This window comes from Bufo gargarizans, chromosome 6 (assembly GCF_014858855.1).
Source record: "Bufo gargarizans isolate SCDJY-AF-19 chromosome 6, ASM1485885v1, whole genome shotgun sequence".
NCBI lineage: Eukaryota > Metazoa > Chordata > Amphibia > Anura > Bufonidae > Bufo > Bufo gargarizans.
Genome location: NC_058085.1, coordinates 22,193,090 through 22,218,800, shown reverse-complemented (window position 1 = coordinate 22,218,800; position 25,711 = coordinate 22,193,090). Strand labels below are relative to the sequence as shown.

Here is a 25,711-nt window from a genome sequence, read left to right as displayed (position 1 = left end):
CTTTGGCAGGGAGTCCAGAATCTTCATCAGATGAATGTAATCACCCCAATTCCACCTCCAGAAAAGGGGCCGGGGATACTATTCAACGTTATTCCTAATCATGAAAAAAGAAGGCACATTTCGTACAATCATAAACCTGAAACCCTTAAACAAGTTTATTCTTTACTGGAAATTCAGGATGGAATCCCTTGCATCTACAATACCACTTTTAAACAAAGACGTCTTCATGTGTACAATAGACCTGCGAGAGGCTTACTACCATATTCCTATTCACAGAGTTTTCTCCGGTTTGCAATCCAGGACGTAACTGGAAAAATTCATCATTATCGAAGGCAAGTGGTATTCCTACACCAAGACAAGATCTCGACTCTTCAGCAAAAAATGTAATCCTTTCAGAAGAGAAGGTCATGCTCAGAGAGGCAATGAGTCTGTTAGGTCTGTTAACGTCCTGTACTCCGGCAGTTCCCTGGTGCCAGATTCAATTCAGACCTCTTCAGTCTTGGATCCTGGGTGTCTGGAACAGGCATCAATCCTCCCTAGATCATCGAGTGATCCCACCAATTCGGGTACTTCAGTCTCTAAATTGGTGGAAGAACCACGGAAACATATCCAAGGGGACTCCCTGGCAGAAAACTCCCCTAATACAAATAGTAACGGACGCAAGTCTGTCCGGTTGGGGCGCAAAGGTAGGAGATCGTCTTTTTCAGGGCACCTGTCCACAATCGATCAAATCTCAGTATTAAAATTTCAGGGAGCTGAATGCGGTTTGGGAAGCATTAAAGGCGGCTGAGGGAATACTACGTCTTCACCATATAAAAGTACTATCAGACGATACTACTGCCATCGCTTATCTCTCTCATCAAGGGGGAACGCGGTCAACAACTCTTCAAATGCTGACAACGAAAAAAAAATGTAATGGGCGGAGCAGAAAGTGGCCTCCATCTCTACAGTTCATCTGAAACGAATGCCTAATCGGGAAGCTGATTTCCTCAGTCGCCACAACATCGATCATACAGAATGTCTCTGAGTTTAGGGACCATTCAGGTTAGGGGTAGAAAAGTGGGGGATGCCTGACGTGGATCTATTTGCCACCAGGGTAAACTCAAAGGTGGAGACATTCTGTTCCTTAAATTCCAGGGACAGACCTCATGCCTTGGACGCCTTTGCCATCCGTTGGTATTGGAAACTATGCTATGCCTTCCCTCCGCTCCCCTTAATTCCGAAAGGTAATCTAGAAAATTCGCCAGGACAAGGCCACGGTGATCATGATCGCTCCCCTATGGCCGAAGAGGAGCTGGTTCGCATCTCTCCAGGATCCTTGTCCCCTTCTTATGCGGGGGTATATACTCCATCAGGGTCCGGTTCTGCACCCAAACCCAGAGTTTGTGAAATTAGCAGCCTGGATCCTGAGACCTAGACTCTAAGTCGACAGGGCTTATCAGATAAAGTTATTACTACCTTGAAAGCCTCCAGAAAAAAAGTAACATCCACAATCTACCTTTAAAATCTGGAAGTGCGTCTGTTCCTGGAGTGGCGACAAGTCTCCACACCTGCATAGACCCAACATTCAAAGAATCCTGAATTTCCTACAGCAGGGTATCGACCTGGGGCTTAGACCCTCTACCCTGAAGGTCCAAATCTCAGCCCTAAGTTGTTTTTTTGACCAGGATATAGCTAGTCATCGTTGGATCAGAAGATTCATTAGAGCGGCTACCAGGCTCCGTCCAACAATCACCTCCCGTGTCCCCTCCTGGGATTTAAATATTGTCCTTATGGGTCTCACTCTACCACCATTTGAACCCGTTACCGACTGTCCAATTAAATTATTGTCCTTAAAGACCGCCTTCCTAATTGCAATGACCTCGGCCTGCAGATTAGACTAGTTGCAGGCTCTATCCTTTAGGGAACCCTACCTCCGTGTCCTAGATGATAGGATAATTCTCCAGGTTTTTACCCTGCTTTCCTTTTGTCAACACCCCTCTAATGACAGAGAATCTTCCTTCGACTCTCTTGATGTTAGACGGGCAGTTCTAAACTATATTTCTGCTACTGGAAAGTTTTGAAAATCCGACAACTTGCTAGTTCTCTTTGGAGGAAGGTACAAGGGCCAGAAAGCCTCCCGGTCTTCTATAGCTAGATGGATCAAAGAAACTATTTGCCTGTGTTACCAAATTCTAAATATTCCATGTCCAGTCAACATTAGGGCCCAGTCTACTAGGGCCATGTCTTCCTCTCGGGCAGAGACAGCTGGCGCCTCCCTGGAAGAAATATGCCGAGCTGCCACTTGGTCCAGCATCCATACATTTATAAATCACTACCGCCTGGATCTTTCCAGATCCTCTGATCTGTCCTTCGGACGGAAAGTCCTCCAGGCCATAGCCCCCCCCTTAACTGATATATTTTTTATATCTCCTTTTATATCTCCTTTGATGATGCTATGGAAAACCCGGAATTAGTCTTACCGGTAATTCTGTTTCCATGAGATCATCACGACGGCACGTTATTCCCTCCCTACATATATTTAATTTTTTCTTTTTACTTTGGAGGGTCTCCAGAAGGTATGCAGTAATACCTTTTTCACTGTTTGTTTGTTTTTGTCACCACCGGGTTACTCTGTGTGATTTTGGAAACACTGGTGTTGGTGGTGGGAGGGGGGTATTTAACCTTTCTCTTTTCCTGCCCCTACAAAGGTCAGGGGTCAATCTCCTTGTATGCCTTTGTGATGATCTCATGGAAACAGAATTACCAGTAAGACTAATTCTGGGTTCTTCTTCTTTCTTCTCCCATCTCCATCCAGGCCTTGTTCATTTTTATCTGAGTCAACCTGTCAGCATTGCCAGTGGACAAGCGGATATTCTTATCTGTTATAATGCCACCAGCAGCACTAAATACACGCACCTCCAAGTCGTAGAGCGCAAGTTCGTGCCACGTGTCCAGCTTGGACACCCCAGTAGTTGTAAGGCACTGGGGGGATCATTTAGGATGCTGACACGGTCTGCTATGTATTCCTTCACCAACTTCCAAAATTGTACCACTAGGGCACACTTCAGGGTGAGATTGCTGGTGGGGTGTCATGGAAGTCTCCCATGCCTTAAAGAGTGTTGCCCTGCCTCTGTTTGAACTGCTCTGTGTTCCCCTTGTCTCCCTTCCTTTGTTGCCTAAGGAAGTACAGACCCAGCCGCCAGCACTGTCAGATGGAAAATTTGGCAGCAATCTCTCAACAAGGACCTTCTGGTATTGCACCATTTTCCTCGTCCTCTTCACCAGAGAAATGAGAGGTTCTCTTTGTAGCGGGGGTCGAGAAGTAATCCATGTTATCTAAAATGCGTATAACGCAAGGATCGCTGGAAAGGCACCCTAACATGAAGTCAGCCATGAGTGCCAGAGTACCAACAGGCAAAACGTCCATGTCGACATCAGGATGACTCTCCATCTCCTCATCCTCATCCTCCTCTTCTGCCCATCCATGCTGAACAAATGGAATGGCGGCAACTGTCTCCTGCTTCTCCTCCTCTTCTTCATGGTCCATTTTGCGCTGAGAAGACGAACAAAAGGTGGGCTGGCTATCACCCTGTGTAATGTCCTCCCCCATTTCCTCATCTGCCAGATTCAGAGCATCGTCCTTAATTGTGAGCAGCGATCGTTAGAGTAGACACAGAAGTGGGATGGTTACGCTGATAATAGCGTTATCACCACTAACCATCTGTGTGGATTCATCAGTTTTTTTTTAAAAACCTCACAGAGGTCTGACATCAATGCCCACTCCTCGCTTGCGAATAGTAGCAGTTGAATCGAAAGGCAACGACCATGTTGGAGCTGGTATTCCACAACTTCCCTCTGCTGCTCACAAAGCCTGGCCAACATGTAGAACGTAGAGTTCCAGCACGTGCTCACGTCACACAACAGTTGGTGAGCTGGAAGCCGCAAGCGCTGCTGCAGCGTTGACAGACTGTCTGAAGCTGTGGACGACTTGCGGAAATGGGCACACACGTGGTGCTCCTTCACTAGTAGCTCTGACAAATTGGGGCAGGTTTTGATAAACCGCTGAACAACTACGTTTAGGACGTGGGCTAGGCATGGGATGTGTGATGGGTTGCCGAGCTTCAAAGCCACCACCAATTTACGGCCATTGTCAGACACAACCATGCCTGGTTGTAGGTTGAGTGGCAAGAGCCACAGCTGGGTTTGGCCCTTTATACCCTGCCACAGTTCTGCGGTGGTGTGCTGTTTGTCCCCTAAACAGATCAACTTCAGCACGGCCTGTTGAGGTTTCCCCACAGCAGTACTACACTGCTTCCTGCTAGCGACTGATGGCTGACTGGTGCTGGAGGTTGAAGTGGAGGAGGCGGCAGCGGAGGAGGAGAAGTGGGGGTTGGAACCAGTAATATAGCTGCCGGAGGAGATCCTGATGGACGTAGGGCGTGGGTAGCTCCTGTGCCATCCCAGGGTACGACTCACTCCCTGCATCCACAATATTCACACAGTGTGCAGTCATGGAAATGTAGCGTCTCTGGCCCCCAGCACTTGTCCGTGGTTAAGTGGACCTTCCCAGTAACTGCGTTGGTCAGGGAACGGGTGATCTGGGACACATGCTGGTGTAAGGCGGGCACGGCACACCGTGAAAAATAGTGGAGGCTGGGGACTGCCTACCGAGGGACGGCCACTAACATCAGGATGCGGAAGGCCTGTGTCCACAAGCCTAAATGGCAACATTTCAAGGGCCATCAATTTCGAAAGTTGCACATTTAGTGCTATGGCCTGTGGGTGGTTATTTGTGCTTGCGTTCAAATGACTGTGTTATGGACATTTGGACGTTGCGCTGGGACAGGGAAGTCGATGTTGTTGCTGATAGTTCATGCAAAGGTCCAGGTGTAGGGCGTGGGGCATCCGGGCCTGCACATTCAACAGGGGATTGGCCAGCAGTGCGTAACACAGGGGAAGAGGAGGCAGTGGTATGACCCGCAGACCCAGATTGTGCACCCAGGCGTACGGCCCACTTGTTAGGGTGCTTGGATGCCATGTGGATCATGCTGGTGGTGGTGAGGTTGCTAGTGTACACGCACTGGCTCATTTTGGTACGGCACTACCACTCTTTTGTCGTCTGCACTTTCCTCCAAAAAGCGCCATACTGCGGGACACCTACCCTTTGGCAAGGTAGATTTACGCATGGGGGTGCTCAGTGTAATGGTTGCGGGTCAGAAACAAATTGAAAAATAACGTGCTTACTTAAAAGAAATTGATACCCTTATTAATGAATGGGTATGAGCAGGATCAACAATGTGCTCAGATACTATAATATATTTAAAAAGAACCTCCTATTATAGATAGGTGCCTATATGGACATGCTCCGTGTGTGCTGTCATGTCGGACTCTTGGAAAACTATTTACCAGCAAGTCTAAATTCTACTTTATGTATAGCCAACATATTCTGCAGCATTTTACAATTACCCGGATAACATAGGACCTGTAGAATCCTCCACTGCTCCATCACTAAGGCTCCTGTGGTCTCCTTCAGTCTGTTTACATCACTGCAGCGACAGTATTAGTTAGAGCTCCGATGGCGGTATGTATATCACCTGACCATTAAGGCCTAGGATGGTCTATAGCGGTCACGTGCTGTTCATACTGGCATCACTGATGACATCTTCTATTGGCTGTAGGGTCATTTGAAGGCGTGACATACCCTGAAACTGCCTTGACCTCACACATGTTTAGATCACAAGAGAACACAACATCTACACTTTATTGTCTCCTCTGATGTCTCCTCTTATTATCTCCAGTTATTGTATTGTACATGGTATTTTCAATTTACATCTTCTTATCTTCTTTCCATTCAGGTTTTGACAATATAGGATCCGCTCAGTGGATATATATTCTATATAAGACCCTTCTCCTGATTGACCCATCAAGGATGGATAGGGACAAGATGGCAGAGAGGATAATAAATCTCACCCTAGAGATCCTCTTCCGGCTTACTGGAGAGGTGAGAGGTTCTGATGATGTCATATTACATCATCTTATCTATGTTACTAATAGATGGACATGACTGGAGAGGTGAGGGACTCTGGAGATGTATGGAGTGGTATTTATTACTGTGTCTCTCCATAACCAGGACTACACAGTAGTAAAGAAGACCTCTACTGAGCACTTTCAGGTCCCTGTGTCTGAAGGATGGGGAAGAACCCTGAGCCCAATCATGGGGCCTCCTCCTCACCCCCTGATACATGATCAAATCAATAGAGAGATGATCCTAGAACTCGCCAACAAGATGATTGAGCTGCTGACTGGAGAGGTGACACTGCTGGAAATGCTGGGACCTTATACAGGAAAGCTATGAAGGGATCTGGGTGATGACTGTATCATTGTGTTTTCAGGTTCCTATAAGGTGTCAGGATGTCACCGTCTATTTCTCCATGGAGGAGTGGGAGTATTTAGAAGAACACAAAGATCTGTACAAGGACGTCATGATGGAGGATCACCGGCCCCTCACATCACCAGGTAATAGACATGACTAAATACACACGTCCTCATTATCTGTATGTAAGGAATGAATTCCGTCACTGGATATGTTTCCTACAGTTAAGGAAGAGAGAACAACACCCGAAAGATGTCCAAGTCCTTTTCTTCCACAGGATAATTCAGAAGAACATTACTATGTCCCACAGGATGATCGGGTAGATGGATATAAGGGCATCCTGATGGAGGATCACCGGCCCCTCACATCCCCAGGTAATAGACATGACTAAATACACACGTCCTCTCATTATCTGTATGTAAAAAAGGAATTCAGTCACTGGATGTGTTTCCTACAGTTAAGGAAGAGAGACGAACACCCAAAAGATGTCCAAGTCCTTTTCTTCTACAGGATGGTTCAAAAGAACATCACAATGTCCCACAGGATGATCAGGTAGATAGAGATAAGGTCTCATAAAATGCCCTCTATGATCTGTAGAAGGCTGTGAAGATCTTGTCTTCAGTCTTGTTTTATCTATCAGTATTATATGTTTTATCCTTGTATAATGAGAAAGATGGAGATGGCAGGATTACAGCTGACCATAGACATTACATGTAGTCTGTAGCTTCTCACAATGTTCTGCCTGTACAGACTTTTAAGGTGGCCTTCTCTGTGAACTGCTGCAGATCTTTTGTGGTTGCACAAGAGTGGCACAACAGTTTGCCCCTGGGGCCCTTAGAACTCTAGTTAATCCACTTTGTCCTTACACTATAATCAATGATAGCAGTTTTCTAGTGATGATAGATAATCAGTTCTTGCCTCTCCTGTGTTTTCCCCTGTCCTTATACTATAGTGAGTGATAAGGAGGGGGTTCTAGTGGTGATAGATAATCATTCCTCACCTCTCCTGTGTTCTCCTCTGTCCCTTTATACTAGTTACAGTATCTTCATGCCTGCAGTCATCCCAAAACTGCTAGACAGAACAGGAAGACAGCATTAAAGGGTTTGTTCAGGAATAAGTAACTTTTTAAATGAGCCCGCAGCCTCTACTATGGAAAGAGTCATACGTACCTGCTACCCTTAGCTTCGGTTATGCATGCTGGCTCCATTATGTCCATCTTCCAGTAAATGATTGCTTCCTCGCTGGCACAGGCATGGTCACCTCCTTGACTGCAGCCAATGATTGGCTTTAGTGGTGATTTGTTTCTTGTGGACATGTTACCCCTGAATCCAGTCATTGGATGCCGCAGAGCAGATGATTATGCCCATTCCGAGGAGGTAAATAAGCCACGGACCGAAAGAACTTTGGCTTACAGGCTTCACAGCCCTGGGACAACCAGCAAGGGCAACAGGTGCACAAACAATTTAATCTTATATACACACAATGTAATGTTATATACACAATGTAATGTTAGAGTTGGAATATAAGGGCTGCTCTCCCTGCATTGCAAACTGGTTGGAATAATGAAGCAATCAGATTGGATTTACAGTGAGGAACAGAAGTATTTGAACACCCAGCGATTTTGTAAGTTCTCCCTCTTAAAAATCATGGAGGGGTCCGAAATTCACATTGTAGGTGCATTCCCAGTCTGAGAGACAGAATTTGTAAAACAAAATTCAGGTAATCACATTGTATGATTTTTAAAGAATGTATTTGTCTTGTACTGTTTAACATAAGTATTTAAACACCTGAGAAAATCAGTGTTAATATTTGGTACAGAAGCCTTTGTTTGCAATTACAGAGATCAAACGTTTCCTGTAGTTCTTGGCCAGGTTTGCACTGCAACAGGGATTTTTGCCCACTCCTCCACACAGATCTCTTCTAGATCTGTCAGGTTTCGGGGCTGTCGCTGAGCAACACGGAGTTTCAGCTCCCTCTAAAGATGTTCTATTGGATTTAGGTCTGGAGACTGGAGCCACTCCTTGGTTATCCTGGCTGTGTGCTTCGGGTCGTTGTCATGTTGGAAGACCCAGCCACGACCCATCTTCAATGCTCTGACTGAGGGAAGGAGGTTGTTGCTCAAAATCTCACAATAAATGGCCCCATTCATCCTCTCCTTAAATACAGTGCAGTCGTCCTGTCCTTTTCGCAGAAAAGCACCCCCAAAGCATGATGTAACCACCCCTGTGCTTTATAGTAGGGATGGTGTTCTTGGGATGCAACTCATCCTTCTTTTTCCTCCAAACACGACGAGTGAAGTTTAGACCAAAAATTTCTACTTTTGGTCTCATCTGACCACATGCCTCCTTTGGATCATCCATGTGGTCATTGGCAAACTTCAGACGGGCCTGGACATGTGATGACTTGAGCAGGGAAGCCTTCCGTGCAATGCATGATTTGAAACCGTGACAGCCTGGTGTTCTACCGACAGTAACCTTTAAAAACTGTGATCCCAGCTCTCTTCATGTCATTGACCAGCTCCTCCCTTGTAGTATAGGGCTGATTCCTCACCTTTCTTATCTGTGATACCCTACGAGGTGAGATATTGCATGGAGCCCCAGTCCGAGGGAGACTGACAGTCGTCTTTAGCCTCTTCCATTTTCTAACAATTGCTCCAACATTTGATCTATTTTCACCAAGTTGCCTAGCAATTGCCCCGTAACCCATTCCAGCCTTGTGGAGGTCCACAATTTTGTCTCTTGACAGCTCTTTGGTCTTGCCCATGGTAGTAGTTGGTATTGACTGACTGTGGGGTGGACAGGGGTGTTTAACCACTTCAGCCCCGCTAGGTGAAACCCTCTTCATGACCAGAGCACTTTTTACACTTCGGCACTACACTCCTTTCACCGTTTATCGCTCGGTCATGCAACTTACCACCCAAATGAATTTTACCTCCTTTTCTTCTCACTAATGGAGCTTTCATTTGGTGGTATTTTATTGCTGCTGACATTTTTACTTTTTTTGTTATTAATCAAAATGTAACGATTTTTTTGCAAAAAAATGACATTTTTCACTTTCAGCTGTAAAATTTTGCAAAAAAAAACGACATCCATATATAAATTTTTCGCCAAATTTATTGTTCTACATGTCTTTGATTAAAAAAGAATGGTTTGGGTAAAAGTTATAGCATTTACAAACTATGGTACAAAAATGTGAATTTCCGCTTTTTGAAACAGCTCTGACTTTCTGAGCACCTGTCATGCTTCCTGAGGTTCTACAATGCCCAAACAGTAGAAAACCCCCACAAATGACCCCATTTCGGAAAGTAGACACCCTAAGGTATTCGCTGATGGGCATAGTGAGTTCATAGAACTTTTTATTTTTTGTCAAAAGTTAGCGGAAAATGATGATGATTTTTTATTTTTTTCTTACAAAGTCTCATATTCCACTAACTTGCGACAAAAAATAAAAAATTCTAGGAACTCACCATGCCCCTCACGGAATACCTTGGGGTGTCTTCTTTCCAAAATGGGGTCACTTGTGGCGTAGTTATACTGCCCTGGCAATTTAGGGGCCCAAATGTGTGAGAAGTACCTTGCAATCAAAATTTTACATATACCCATGCTGGGTGAGAAAAATATCTTGGTCAAATGCCAACTTTGTATAAAAAAATGGGAAAAGTTGTCTTTTGCCAAGATATTTCTCTCATCCAGCATGGGTATATGTAAAATGTCACCCCAAAACACATTATATGAGACTTTGTAAGGAAAAAAGAGAAAAAAAAAAATCATCATTTTCCGCTAACTTGTGACCAAAAAAAAAAAATCTAGGAACTCGCCATGCCCCTCACGGAATACCTTGGGGTGTCTTCTTTCCAAAATGGGGTCACTTGTGGCGTAGTTATACTGCCCTGGCAATTTAGGGGCCCAAATGTGTGAGAAGTACCTTGCAATCAAAATGTGTAAAAAATGGCCTGCAAAATCTGAAAGGTGCACTTTGGAATATGTGCCCCTTTGCCCACCTTGGCAGCAAAAAAGTGTGACACATCTGGTATCGCCGTACTCAGGAGAAGTTGGGGAATGTGTTTTGGGGTGTCATTTTACATATACCCATGCTGGGTGAGAGAAATATCTTGGCAAAAGACAACTTTTCCCATTTTTTTATACAAAGTTGGCATTTGACCAAGATATTTTTCTCACCCAGCATGGGTATATGTAAAATGACACCCCAAAACACATTGCCCAACTTCTCCTGAGTACGGCGATACCAGATGTGTGACACTTTTTTGCAGCCTAGATGCGCAAAGGTGCCCAAATTCCTTTTAGGAGGGCATTTTTTAGACATTTGGATCCCAGACTTCTTCTCACACTTTAGGGCCCCTAAAAAGCCAGGGCAGTATAAATACCCCACATGTGACCCCACTTTGGAAAGAAGACACCCCAAGGTATCCAATGAGGGGCCTGGCAAGTTCATAGAATTTTTTTTTTTTCGCATAAGTTAGCGGAAATTGATATTTTTTTTATTTTTTTCTCACAAAGTCTCACTTTCCGCTAACTTAGGACAAAAATTTAAATCTTTCATGGACTCAATATGCCCCTCAGCAAATACCTTGGGGTGTCTTCTTTCCAAAATGGGGTCAGTTGTGGGGTGTTTGTACTGCCCTGGCATTTGAGGGTCTCCGCAATCATTACATGTATGGCCAGCATTAGTAGTTTCTGCTATTCTCCTTATATTGAGCATACGGGTAATGAGATTTTTTTTTTTCCGTTCAGCCTCTGGGCTGAAAGAAAAAAATGAACGGCACAGATTTCTTCATTCGCATCGATCAATGTGGATGAAAAAATCTCTGCCAAAAAAAAAAGATGGAGGGGAAAGGCGTCTGCCAGGACATAGGAGCTCCGCCCTACATCCATACCCACTTAGCTCGTATGCCCTGGCAAACCAGATTTCTCCATTCACATCAATCGATGTGGATGAATAAATCATTGCCGGGATTTTTATTTTTTTTTTAAATATATATACAAAGTGTTTGCCAAAGCATAGGAACGCCGCCTCCTCCTCAGCTTGTATGCCTCGGCAAACATATCTGTTACTGCAGAGGAGAAAATCCCGTCTTGCAGCGCCGCATACACCGACTTGCGTGTAATCTGACAGCAGCGCAATGCTTCTGTCAGAATGCACATCGGTGCTGCAGCTGGTCGATCGGTTGGTCCACCTGGAAGGTAAAAAGACAAAAAAAAAAAAAAAAAAAAAAACCAGGCCGCAACGCAATAATTTTATTAACTTTGCAACAGAACATGTAACTTTAACTTTTTAACATTAACCTTTTTGCTTACTGGTGTTTTTTTTTTTTTTTGTTTTTTTTTGTTTTTTTTACCTTTATAGAACAAACCTCTCCTTCCCCATGGGTCAATGTGCAAAGCGCAAATCGCCCAAAGATATGGCGAAGTGCGTTATGCACTTTGTCCCATGTGAAAGGAGACGTTTGCAGCAGCAGTGAGTGAATGGGCCCTAATAGCCCTGTGTGCCTATCCTGGTGAGATGATCCCTATGCTAATAGTGTACCTGTGAGTGGTACTTCCGGAAACACTCTCCAAAGCATAGGGCAGGGTGGTCAGGACAGAAATAGCGGGTGTCACGCCTTATTCCACTCCTGCTACAGACACGACATCTTTTTCGGGGTGACGGTTGGGTTGAGGTACCAGGAACGACATTGGGGAAATGTCGCTCGTGTAGACGGCTAACTACACTGGTGGATGGGGCCACGGAACCTCCTGGGTACAGGAGGTTCTCGATGATCTCTTCCTGAAATTTGAGGAAGGATCCAGTTCTCCCAGCCTTACTGTAGAGAACAAAACTATTGTACAGAGCCAATTGAATTAAATATACAGACACCTTCTTATACCAGCGTCTGGTTCTGCGGGAAACTAAATACGGAGACAACATCTGGTCATTGAAGTCCACCCCTCCCATGTGGAGGTTATAGTCGTGGACTGAGAGGGGCTTTTCAATGACACGGGTTGCTCGCTCAATTTGTATTGTCGTGTCTGCGTGAATGGAGGAGAGCATGTAAACGTCACGCTTGTCTCTTCATTTCACCGCGAGCAGTTCTTCGTTACACAGTGCGGCCCTCTGCCCCCTTGCAAGACGGGTGGTAACGAGCCGTTGGGGGAAGCCGTTCTAGAAACAAATGCCTAAAGAGGGCCACACTTGTGTAAAAATTGTCCACATAAAGATGGTACCCCTTGCCGAATAAGGGTGACACCAAGTCCCAAACTGTCTTCCCACTGCTCCCCAGGTAGTCAGGGCAACCGACCGGCTCCAGGGTCTGATCTTTTCCCTCATAGATCCGAAATTTGTGGGTATAGCCTGTGGCCCTTTCACAGAGCTTATACAATTTGACCCCATACCGGGCGCGCTTGCTTGGGATGTATTGTTTGAAGCCAAGGCGCCCGGTAAAATGTATCAGGGACTCGTCTACGCAGATGTTTTGCTCTGGGGTATAAATATCTGCAAATTTCTGGTTGAAATGGTCTATGAGGGGCCGAATTTTGTGGAGCCGGTCAAAAGCAGGGTGGCCCCTGGGACGGGAGGCGGTGTTGTCACTAAAGTGCAGGAAACGCAGGATGGCCTCAAAACGTGCCCTGGACATAGCAGCAGAGAACATGGGCATGTGATGAATCGGGTTCGTGGACCAATATGACCGCAATTCATGCTTTTTTGTCAGGCCAATGTTGAGGAGGAGGCCCAGAAAAGTTTTAATTTCGGAAACTTGGACTGGTTTCCACCGGAAAGGCTGGGCATAAAAGCTTCCCGGGTTAGCGGTGATAAATTGTGTGGCATATCTGTTTGTTTCGGCCACAACTATGTCTAAAAGCTCCGCAGTCAAGAACAGCTCAAAAAATCCCAGGGCCGAACCGATCTGAGCTGTCTCAACCCGAACTCCAGACTGGGCAGTGAAAGGGAAAACTACGAGTGCGGCTGAAGTTGGGGACTGCCAATCAGGGTTTGCCAGCACCTCTGGGATTCTAGGGGCTCTATGGGCACATCTTTGCGGTGGCTGCGACGGGGTCACTACTGCACGTGCCACCGTACCAGCTTCAACTGCCCTTCTGGTGCTCGCTACTTCACCAGGTTGTACGGCAGTGCTGGTACTAGGTCCAGGGAGGGCTGGGCTGCTGGTGTATGCCTCACCACGTAATCCGACAGCACCAGCCCCACTCTGCTGCTCTTGAAGCGGATCCTGCGCAACCTGTGGTCTAGCGACACGGGGCCGGGTACGCCTGGTGGTATCAGGGACCTCAGCCTCCTCGTCCGAACTTTGGGTCAGAGAGCCACTGCTTTCTACAGGTTCGTATTCTGACCCGCTGGATTCATCAGATGAGGGTTCCCACTCCTCATCTGACTGGGTCAGAAGCCTGTAGGCCTCTTCAGAAGAATACCCCCTGTTAGACATGTGGGCAACTAAATTTAGGGGTATTCCCTGAGACTACCCAAGAAAAAAAAAGCAAGCCTGTCTTACAAAGGGGAGGCTAGCGAAGTACCGGAGGCCGCTGCGGTTGATAAAAATATCAAAACTGATTTTTTTTATCGCCGCAGTGCGTGTAAAGTGATTGTGCAGTGAACCAAAAAAAAAATTTTTTTTGTCACTGCGGTGGGGCACGTGTGGGCGACCGATCAGGCCTCATCGGGCAAACACTGCGTTTTGGGTGGAGGGCGAACTAAAGTGACACTAGTACTATTATAGATCTGACCGTGATCAGTTTTGATCACTTCCAGATACTATAAAAGTACAAATGCTGATTAGCGATACGCTAATCAGCGAATAACGGACTGCGGTGCGGTGGGCTGGGCGCTAACTGATCGCTAACTACCTAACCAAGGGGCCTAAACTATACCTAAAACCTAACGGTCAATACCAGTGAAAAAAAAAAAGTGACAGTTTACACTGATCACTTTTTTCCTTTCACTAGTGATTGACAAAGGGGTGATCAAAGGGTTAATTGGGGTTCAGGGGGGTGATCTGGGGCTAAAGTGTGCTGTTTGGTGTACTCACTGTGAAGCCTGCTCCTCTGCTGGATCCAACCGACGAAAAGAACCAGCAGAGGAGCAGGCAGCCATATATCAGATCATATTTACTAATATGATCTGATATCTGGCCTTTGATTGTTTTTTTTAAAAATTGCCAGCCTGCCAGCCGCGATCATTGGTTGACAGGCTGGTGACCCGACCCCCCTCTACGAAATGCCGGCGCGAACTGTGCATGCGCGCGCGCATATTCGCGTCATCTCGCGAGATGACGCGTATATGCGTGACTGTGCGCAGCACTGCCGCCTCCGGACCGCACATCTGCGTTAGGCGGTCCGGAGGCGGTTAAAGAGCTCAGATAGGTGCTACTAAGTTAGATTAATAAGTGAAGTAGAGGTAGACTTTTTAACCGCCTCCGGACCGCCTAACGCAGATGTGCGGTCCGGAGGCGGCAGCCCTGCGTACGACAACGCATATACGCGTCATCTCGCGAGGGCCGGGATTTCCTGTGAACGCGCGCACACAGGATCATCCTGATCACCCCCTGTCATTGATAACCCCCCTGTAAGGCTCCATTCAGACGTCCGCATGTGTTTTGCGGATCCAATCCATGTATCCATGGATCCGTAAAAATCATACGGACGTCTGAATGGAGCCTTACAGGGGGGTGATCAATGACAGGGGGTGATCAGGGAATGTATATGGGTGATCACCCCCCTGTCATTGATCACCCCCCTGTCATTGATCACCCCCCTGTAAGGCTCTATTCAGACGTCCGCATGTGTTTTGCGGATCCGATCCATGGATCCGTAAAAATCATACGGACGTCTGAATGGAGCCTTACCAGGGGGGAGATCAATGACAGGGGGGTGATCAGGGAGTCTATATGGGTGATCACCCCCCTGTCATTGATCACCCCCCCTGTAAGGCTCCATTCAGACATTTTTTTGGCCCAAGTTAGCGGAAATATATATATTTTTATTTGTTTGTTTTTTATTACAAAGTCTCATATTCCACTAACTTGTGTCAAAAAATAAAATCTCACATGAACTCACCATACCCCTCACGGAATCCAAATGCGTAAACATTTTTAGACATTTATATTCCAGACTTCTTCTCACGCTAAATACCCCACATGTGACCCCCATTTCGGAAAGAAGATACCCCAAGGTATTCGCTGAGGGGCATATTGAGTCCATGAAAGATTGATATTTTTGTCCTAAGTTAGCGGAAAGTGAGACTTTGTGAGAAAAAAACTAAAAAAATCAATATCCGCTAACTTATGCAAAAAATAAAAAATTTCTATGAACTCGCCAGGCCCCTCATTGAATACCTCGGGGTGTCTTCTTTCCAAAGTGGGGTCACATGTGGGGTATTTATACTGCCCTGGCTTTTTAGGGGCCCGAAAGTGTGAGAAGAAGTCTGGGATCCAAATGTCTAAAAATGCCCTCCTAAAAGGAATTTGGGCACCTTTGCGCATCTAGGCTGCAAAAAAGTGTCACACATCTGGTATCGCCGTACTCAGGAGAAGTTGGGCAATGTGTTTTGGGGTGTCATTTTACATATACCCATGCTGGGTGAGAAAAATATCTTGGTCAAATGCCAACTTTGTATAAAAAAATTGGAAAAGTTGTCTTTTGCCAAGATATTTATCTCACCCAGCATGGGTATATGTAAAATGACACCCCAAAACACATTCCCCAACTTCTCCTGAGTACGGCGATACCACATGTGTGACACTTTTTTGCAGCCAAAGTGCACCTTTCGGATTTCACCGGTCATTTTTTACACATTTTGATTGCAAAGTTCTTCTCACACATTTGGGCCCCTAAATTGCCAGGGCAGTATAACTACCCCACAAGTGACCCCATTTTGGAAAGAAGACACCCCAAGGTATTCCGTGAGGGGCATGGCGAGTTCCTAGAATTTTTTATTTTTTGTCGCAAGTTAGTGGAATATGAGACTTTGTAAGAAAAAAATAAAAATAAAAAATCATCATTTTCCGCTAACTTGTGATAAAAAGTTCTATGAACTCACTATGCCCATCAGCGAATACCTTAGGGTGTCTACTTTCCATAATGGGGTCATTTGTGGGGTGTTTCTACTGTCTGGGCATTGTAGAACCTCAGGAAACATGACAGGTGCTCAGAAAGTCAGAGCTGCTTCAAAAAGCGGAAATTCACATTTTTGTACCATAGTTTGTAAACGCTATAACTTTTACCCAAACCATTTTTTTTTTTATCAAAGACATGTAGAACTATAAATTTAGCGAAAAATTTATATATGGATGTCGTTTTTTGCAAAATTTTACAGCTGAAAGTGAAAAATGTCATTTTTTTGCAAAAAATAACAAAAAAAATAACAAAAAAAGTAAAAATGTCAGCAGCAATAAAATACCACCAAATGAAAGCTCTATTAGTGAGAGGAAAAGGGGGTAAAATTCATTTGGGTGGTAAGTTGCATGACCGAGCGATAAACGGTGAAAGTAGTGTAGTGCAGAAATGTAAAAAGTGCTCTGGTCATGAAGGGGGTTTCAGCTAGCGGGGCTGAAGTGGTTAAAGGCACAGTAACAGGTCTTTGAGAGACAGAATTCTTGCTGATAGCCAGGTGTTCAAATACTTATGTTCAGCAGTGCAAGACAAATAAATTCTTAAAAAATCCATACAATGTGATTTCCTAAATTTTGTTTTTTAATTCTGTCTCAAAGAGTGGGAATGCACCTACAATGTGAGAGTGGGAGAACAAATACTTCTGTTCCCCGCTGTATACAGGAGACCTGCAGATATTTGGGTCAGATAACTCCTGCTGTCCGGTCATTCTTGGTCGTCTTTTCATGTCATATAAAACCTTCCACACGACTTCTCCAACCGTCTGATGACTTCTACAATATTTGTTTCACAGCTTGTGAATCCGGGTGAAGATCTGAACAATATTTATCCTACAGAGACATATGTGAGGGGTGATGAGCAGAGTACAGAGGACATTCCTACAGATAACCGCCCAGGTGAGTAATGACCACTAAGTAACGCAGAGAGGTCCTAAGATTCTACTCCAATTTTATGTTACATTTTTAGGTTCTCTCTTCTGTCAGTTTTTCTAGCGTTATATTCACAGATTCAAATTACGGTAAATATGGATGGAAATGTGACAGCGTTATAGGTGATATACAGTATGTATATGATACATATAGTCGATCCTCAGGAGAGGTCATTAATATCAGATCGGCGGCAGATTCAACTCCCGGCAGCCTTGTCGGTCAGATGTATGGAGAGGACACAGTGCCTGCGTGCTCTTAGGCCTCTTCCTGGCCATGCAATGTGACGTTCATTGGTCATATGGCCTAGGCCAGTGATGGTGAACCTTTTAGAGACCGAGTGCCCAAGCTGCAACCAAATACCCACTTATTTATTGCAAAGTGCCAACACGGCAATTTAACTTGAATACAATATAGTATATATTTCATGTACTTTATCATATAGCTATAATAGCTTAATATCCTACATTCAGTGCGCTGCCTGTGCTGTTCATAGTGCATCCTGTGCTGATGAATGGCAGGAAAAGTCTAAAGCATATTGGTACGTCATAGACTTTTTCCAGGGCGCAGGTGCCCACAGAGAGGGCTCAGAGTGCCGCCTCTGGCACCCGTGCCATAGGTTCGCCATCACTGGCCTAGGCACAGATTAGTCCCATTAGTGAATGGGTCTGAGCTGCAATGCCAAGCACAGCTACTATTTAACAGACGGCGCTGTGCTTGGTAAGATGTGAGGAGGCTTTGTATTAACTGGAGCTCCGGTGAGCACTGAGGCTTCCTCAGACAGCTGATTGGTGGGGGTGCAGGGACCAGACCTCTGCTGATCTCATATTGATGACCTATGCTAAGGAAAATCTTGGAGAACCGCTTTAATCATCTGCAAATGATAAAAAACAAAATAAGCAAAACAACTTGCTTTATTCAGTATTGAGTATGAGAGCCACGTGCATAAATACATTCACTTACACGCCTTGGCATCCTACCAATGAGGTTACTAATGATTGTCTGAGGAATGTTCTGCCATGCTGAATGCATTTGGGCAAGCAAATCATCAAGATCTGATGCTGGTGCCTACAGTATCTCACAAAAGTCAGTCCACCCCTCACATTTTCATAAATATTTTATTCTATATTTTCATGGGACAACCCTGAAGATCTGAACTTTGATACAATGTAAATTAGTCAGTGTACAGCTTGTATAACTGTGTAAATTTGGTTTGCCCTCAAAATAACTCAACACACAGCCACTAATGTCTAAACCGCTGGCAACAAAGGTGAGTACACCCCTAAGTGAGAATGGCCAAATTGTGCCCAAAGTGTCAATATTTTGTGTGTCCACCATTATTTTCCAGCACTGCCTTAACTCTCTTGGGCATGGAGTTCACTAGAGCTTCACGGGTTGCCACTTGAATTCTCTTCCACTCCTCCATGATGGCATATGTCTATTTTGAAAAGACAACCTTTGGCTATGGAGCTGAGCATGTGCACTCAACTTCTTCGTTCGACTCATGACGAGGCCTGTTCTGAGTGGGACCTGTCTTCTTAAACCACTGTATGGTCTTGTCCACCATGCTGCAGTTTGCAATTGCTGATTATCTGGTACCGTACACCAGGTGCTTAGTCAAGTCCTCCTCAATGGACATCCTCCTATCACCAACAAAAACAGAGCACATTGTTGCTTCCACTTCTACTCCCTCCTTTTTTATGTGAAAACTGAAGCATTACTATGTTGTCTTAAAGAGGAGGGCCTTTTTTTTTTGTTCAGATAAATACCTTTCCTTGCAGGGTACCCCTCGCTGAGGCTGCCACCCTGCCAGTTTATTTTTATTTATTTTTAATTGTCGCTCATACGCCCCGCTGTGCCCTCTGCAGTTTTTCCACTCAGTATGTTAATACTCAGCATCGGTACAGGGAGGAGGAGACGCCAGGGTTTTTCAATGGGTGTTTCCTTCTCCCTGGCTGTGCCACGATCCAATCACAGCAGAGAGCATCACAGCCAGGTAGAAGTAGACACCCATTGAAAAAACCTGGCGTCTCCTCCTCCCTGTACCCATGCTGAGTATTAACATACTGAGCGGTAAAACTGCAGGGGGGCACAGCGGGGCGTGCGACATTTGGAAAAAAAAACAGACAGGGTGGCAGCATCAGCTGGGGGTACCCGCAAGGAAAGGTATTTATCTAAACAAAAAAAAAAAAAAAAAAACATGAAAGGTCCTCTTTAAAACGGATGAGCCTGGGCGAGAGAAGCTGCATAGATCAGTTGGTAATCTGAACATTGTGGCTGCACCTCATTTGGGGAAATAACACATGTTTCCTGCATTGCACACACATCATAAATTTAATGTTCAATAGATTTTTATTATATTTTCCAAACATATCAAAATAGAGCATCAACAAAGTGATCTTATTGCATCTGCAAGTATTGAAATCACATGAGGTAGATATACATGGCGTAAAGCAACATGATGTAATATTACACGTTGCATAACCATCAGTGGAAACAAATATGGTTAGTAGCGTAAACCGTCAGCCAGCCTGCGTCCGACCACACTGCCAAAGCTCGGAAGACACTGGACCACAAGTCATTCAGTTTGGGGCAATCCCACAGTATATGGAGGAGTGTACCCTTTCCTCCACATCCTCTCCAGCACACCTGCGCTGAACCTGGGAACATTTGGCTAAGTCTCATAGGAGTGAAATACCATCTGAGCGTCGCCTTCATATAGGATTCAAAGTGTGAGGGGCATTTTGAATGTGTTGCTGCAAATCTGTTAGCTGTGGACCATTGGCCAGGAGAGAGAGTGATTTTTAGTTCCGTTTCCCATGACAAGAGGGGAGCCGATTTTGCAAAGGAGTCCTTAGTACCTAGATATGAGTATATTGGCTGTAAATCTGTCCATTTACAATTCACCAAGGACCATTGTTTCAGAAGCACTAGGTTTACTTTACTTACAAGTGTGGGGTTGTCGTTCAGCAAGTGTCTAATTCTAAGGTATTTATAGAAATCCTTCTGCGGTATATTGTATAAATGTTGCAAATCCGCATAGGACCTTTAAGGAGGAATGAGATAGTAGATCTTCTACACTCTCAATTCCCTTTTCTTTCCCTGTTCTTAAGGCTAGGTCTGGAATGAGGCATTTCAATGCTTCAAGTGGGGTTAGCCTGGCTTGTGGGGTCGTAATCCCCTTACCTCGTTCATGATATGATTTCCAAAAACGTATAGAAGTGGAGAGGAGATTGGGGGATCTGGTAGTTGACAGATTCCCATGCAGGGAGGCCATAAGTAATGCCTTAAAATTTTGTGCTGGGGATTGTGTCTGCTCTATGTGAACCAAATACTTAGAGACGTCTCATAGCGACCAGTCCCGTAGCTGGTTGATTCTCGAGGCTAAATAATAATCAAAGATGTTTGGAAGGCTCAAGCTTCCATATTTTTTATGCCAACACATAATATTCTTAGCGATTTGGGGTTGGCTTCTTTGTCAGATAAATCTATCATTCTGTTTATGGTGGTGAAGAAGCATGTCGGGATCACGACGGGGAGAATCCTAAACATATATAGCAGTTTAGGAAGTGTATGCTGTTGGAATGCCGCGATATGGCCAAGCCAAGAGATTTCCGTTTTAGCCATGTTATCTAACTCCATCTGTAGGGTCGAGAGAAAAGGCGGGAAATTCAGAGTACAATATCTTAGGGGTGGAGGTGACTTTGACCCCTAGATATTGCACCTCTGACGCCTGCCAATCCACGGGAAATGTTGCTTTAATAGTTCTAGGGTTTTGCATGGAATAAAGAAGGGGAGGGCCTGGGACTTCCCTTCATTGATTTTGTAATAGGATAGTAAACCGTATGACTGATTCTCATTACAGACTCTAAGGATAAGACCGGGTTTATTAGAGTAAGAATTATGTCATTGGAGTATAATGAGAGGCGATGTTGCCTGTCGCCAATCAGCACTCCTTCTATATCCCCAGCCTGACTGATTGCTTGCGCAAAGGGTTCAAGTGATAACATAAATATATGGGGAGATAGGGGGCACCCCTGTCTTGTGCCATTCAATAGTGTGAATGGATCAGACAAGACCCCATTGACCAGTACACGAGCCGTCGGGCTAGAGTACAGAGCCTTGATCGCTGTAATCGTTTGTGCTGGAAAGTCCAATTTATGGAGTACCGAGAAGACAAAAGACCAATTCACCCGGTCGAATGCCTTCTCAGCGTCCAATGTGATAAACACTGCAGGCGTCTATACTCTGATGATATGATCAATTAGGTTTAGCACCCTTCTAGAATTATCTGTGATCTGCCTCCCCTGTACAAAACCAACTTGATCCGGGGCCACTAATGATGGTATAATTTTAGCTAACCTAAGAGCCAAGAGTTTGGCATAAATCTTCAGATCGGTATTTAGAAGGGAGATCGGCCGTAAATTTTGAGGAACTGACGGATCCGTCCCTAGTTTTGGTAAGGTTACAATAACCGCCTCCAACATTTCTTTTGGGCATTTAGCCTTCAGCCATTACTCAGGACAGGGACGCATAAAGATGAGGGGTGAGGATCTTTGGAATATGTTTTGTAGTAGGAGTTAGAGAGGCCATCAGGGCCCTGACTTTTATGATGAGGTAAGTGCTTAATTATGCCAGAGATCTCTTCTGGGGTTATGGGAGTACAGTGATTCCAGTTGCTGGTCAGTCATGAAAGGTAAGGAGAGGGATTGCAGAAACTGCTCTATCTCATGCTCAGGTGGTGGAGTCTGCCAAATTATAGAGTTTAGAGTAGTAGGACATGAATCTATTTGCAATTGATTTTGGTTCGTAAATTTTATGGGTCTTAGAGGGATCCCAGAGGTACGCAATAGACAATTTTTGTGCTCTGGTTTTGATTCTTTTCGCCAATAAACTATCCACCTTTTTTTGAATCCAGAGGGAAAACAAACCAGGCTGGTGTAGTGAGCTGCATTTATATTTATTTATATAAGGAGATATATAACGCGAGTTTGACCGCGACGCGTGGTTGATTAAGTGTGTGGTTGCGTAAGTGTGTGACTTAAGATTAAGTGACTTTAGAGTCAGGGACTTCAGTGGGGGACTGTAATTAGCCAGTTTCTTAGTACTACATTATATTGTATTTTTCGCTTTTGTGGTGTAATCCCCATTTAGTATGTGTTGCAACATTGACAATGCAGTCCAGTGCACATCTTGCATGATGTATGCAGTCCTGGAACAGGAGTTCAAGGGTGCATATCTTTGTTCAAGGTGTGAGCAAATTACCCGTTTGGAATCGCAAATCGAGTCTCTAAATGGGCAAGTTGCAACACTGAGAGACATTGACAATTTGCAAAAGAGTTTGCTTCTCACCGAGCAAGCACTCTTTGGGGTAGATGAGGGGGAGGGTGACAGTGAGGAGGCTGAGGAAAGTGAGGTAGCTAGCTGGGTAACAGTTAGAAAGCGGGGTAGAGGGAAGAGTGCCAGGGAGGCTAGCCCTGATCGGACACACCCCAACAAGTTTGCACGTTTGGCAGATGAGGGGGATGTCAGTCCAGGGATGGCACTGCCGCAGCCAGACACTTCCTCTGCCAGTCAGGGGAATGTCAGCTCTGGTAAGCAGGGGACCAGGAGAGCAGGGCAGGCCTGTCTGGTGCTGGTAGTGGGAGACTCAATTATTAGGGGAACAGATAGGGAAATCTGTCACAAAGACCGTGATCGCCGAACAGTGTGCTGTCTTCCTGGTGCTAGAGTTCGACACATCGCGGATCGGGTTGACAGATTACTGGGAGGGGCTGGAGAAGATCCAGCTGTCATGGTCCATATCGGAACCAATGACAAAGTTAGGGGTAGGTGGAGAGTCCTTAAAAATGATTTCAGGGATTTAGGTCAAAAACTTTTCCGAAATGATACCTGTACCACAGGCCACACAAGAAAGGCAGCGGGAGATTAGGGAGATTAACAAGTGGCTCAAGAACTGGTGTAGGAAGGAGGGGTTTGGGTTCCTGGAGAACTGGGCCGACTTCTCTATCGGCTACAGGCTCTATCGTAGGGACGGGCTGCACCTCAATGGGGAAGGGGCAGCTGTGTTGGGGAAGAAGATGGCTAGAAGGTTGGAGGAGTGTTTAAACTAGGGACTGGGGGGGAGGGTAATTATGTAATAGGATGGGAAGATAGTGCAGATAGAGACCGGGGGCAAGGTAGTGGGACTGGGGGAGGAATGCAAGGAGGGACTAGAACAGTTCAGAAGGAAAGGTGTAGGGTAAAAAATATACATAAACCTCTCAAATGTATGTATACTAATGCCAGAAGCCTGACTAATAAAACTGGTGAACTGGAATTAGTGATGTGTGAGGAGGACTATGACATAGTGGGAATAACTGAGACATGGCTGGATGATAGCAATGACTGGGCAGTTAATGTACAGGGTTACAGTCTGTTTAGAAAGGATTGTCAAAACCGGAGAGGGGGAGGGGTCTGCCTTTATGTAAAGTCCGGTCTAAAGCCCACACTCCGTGAAGATATAAGTGAGGGACATGAACATGTGGAGTCACTCCTGGGTAGAGATACATGGCGCTAAAAACAATAATAAATTACTAATAGGAGTTTACTATAAACCACCTAATATACCAGAGTCCACAGAAAATCTACTACTAAATGAGATTGACAAGGCGGCAAATCATAGTGAGGCGGTTATTATGGGGGACTTCAACTACCCAGATATAGACTGGGAAACTGAAACTTGTATATCTCATAAAGGAAACAGGTTCTTGGCAATAACCAAAGACAATCACCTCTCCCAACTGGTTCAGGACCCGACTAGAGGGACGGCCATACTGGACTTAGTATTAACCAATAGGCCTGACAGAACAACAGACGTGCAGGTTGGGGGACACCTGGGAAATAGTGACCACAAAGTAATAACCTTCCAATTATCATTCAAAAGAGCGTTTCTACAGGGAGGAACACAAATACCAAACTTCAAAAAAGCCTAACTAAATGGGATAAAGTCCTCACAAATAAAAATACAGCCACAAAATGGGATATCTTTAAAAGCATCCTAAAATCTCATTATGAGAGGTACCTACCGTATGGGAATAAAAGGTTAAGGAACAAAAAGAAACCAATGTGGATAAACAGAACTGTAAAGAAAGCAATAAAAGACAAAAAGAAAGCATATAAAACACTAAAACAGGAAGGTAGCACGGAACCACTGAAAAACTATAAGGAAAAAAATAGAACATGTAAAAAACAAATAAAAGCGTCCAAACTAGAGACCGAGAGATTAATTGCCAAAGAGAGTAAAACTAACCCTAAAATATTCTTCAATTATATAAATGTTAAAAAGTATAAATCTGAAGGTGTCGGCCCTTTAAAGAGTAATGAGGGGGGAGTCGCAGAGAGCGACGAGGAGAAAGCAAAGCTGTTAAATATTTTTTTCTCCAATGTATTCACTGAGGAAAATAAACTGTCAGATGACATGCTGAATGTTGAAATAAATTCCCCATTAAAAGTGTCCTGTCTGACCCAGGAAGAAGTACAACAGTGACCTAAAAAGATTAAAATAGACAAATCGCCAGGACCGGATGGCATACACCCCCGTATCCTAAGGGAATTAAGTAATGTCATAGCCAGACCCTTATTTCTGATATTTGCAGATTCTATATTGACAGGGAATGTCCCACAGGATTGGCGCATGGCATATGTGGTGCCAATATTCAAAAAGGGTCCAAAAACAGAGCCTGGATACTATAGGCCGGTAAGTTTAACATCTGTTGTGGGTAAACTGTTTGAAGGTTTTCTAAGGGATGCTATGTTAAAGCATCTTACCGGAAATAAGCAAATAACGCCATATCAGCATGGCTTCGTGAGGGATCGGTCATGTCAAACTAATTTAATCAGTTTCTATGAGAAGGTAAGTTCTAGACTTGACAGCGGCGAATCAATGGATGTCGTATATCTGGACTTCTCCAAAGCATTTGACACTGTACCACATAAAAGGTTAGTATATAAAATGAGAATGCTTGGACTGGGAGAAAATGTCTGTAAGTGGGTAAGTAACTGGCTCAATGATAGAAAACAGAGGGTGGTTATTAATGGTACATACTCAGATTGGGTCACTGTCACTAGTGGAGTACCTCAGGGGTCAGTATTGGGCCATATTCTCCAATATAATTATTAATGATCTTGTAGAAGGCTTGCATAGTAAAATATCAATTTTCGCAGATGACACTAAACTGTGTAAAGTAATTAACACTGATGAGGACAGTATACTACTACAGAGCGATCTGGATAGATTGCAGGCTTGGGCAGATAAGTGGCAGATGAGGTTTAAC

General features: G+C 44.7%; 1 protein-coding gene, 1 long non-coding RNA gene and 1 pseudogene across 2 annotated transcripts in view; 2 read left to right on the top strand and 1 right to left on the bottom strand.

Annotated features, from left to right (window-relative positions):
- Positions 1-25,711, bottom strand: part of LOC122940391 — a 1,778,572-nt gene that overhangs the window by 1,370,575 nt on the left and 382,286 nt on the right. The window lies entirely within an intron of this gene.
- The window catches only part of LOC122942596, a 192,532-nt pseudogene that overhangs the window by 149,721 nt on the left and 17,100 nt on the right, over positions 1-25,711 (top strand).
- LOC122940497 lies at positions 5,922-6,435 on the top strand. Its single transcript, XR_006390321.1, has 3 exons — positions 5,922-5,983; positions 6,113-6,292; positions 6,375-6,435. It is a non-coding gene; the product is annotated as an uncharacterized LOC122940497 (long non-coding RNA).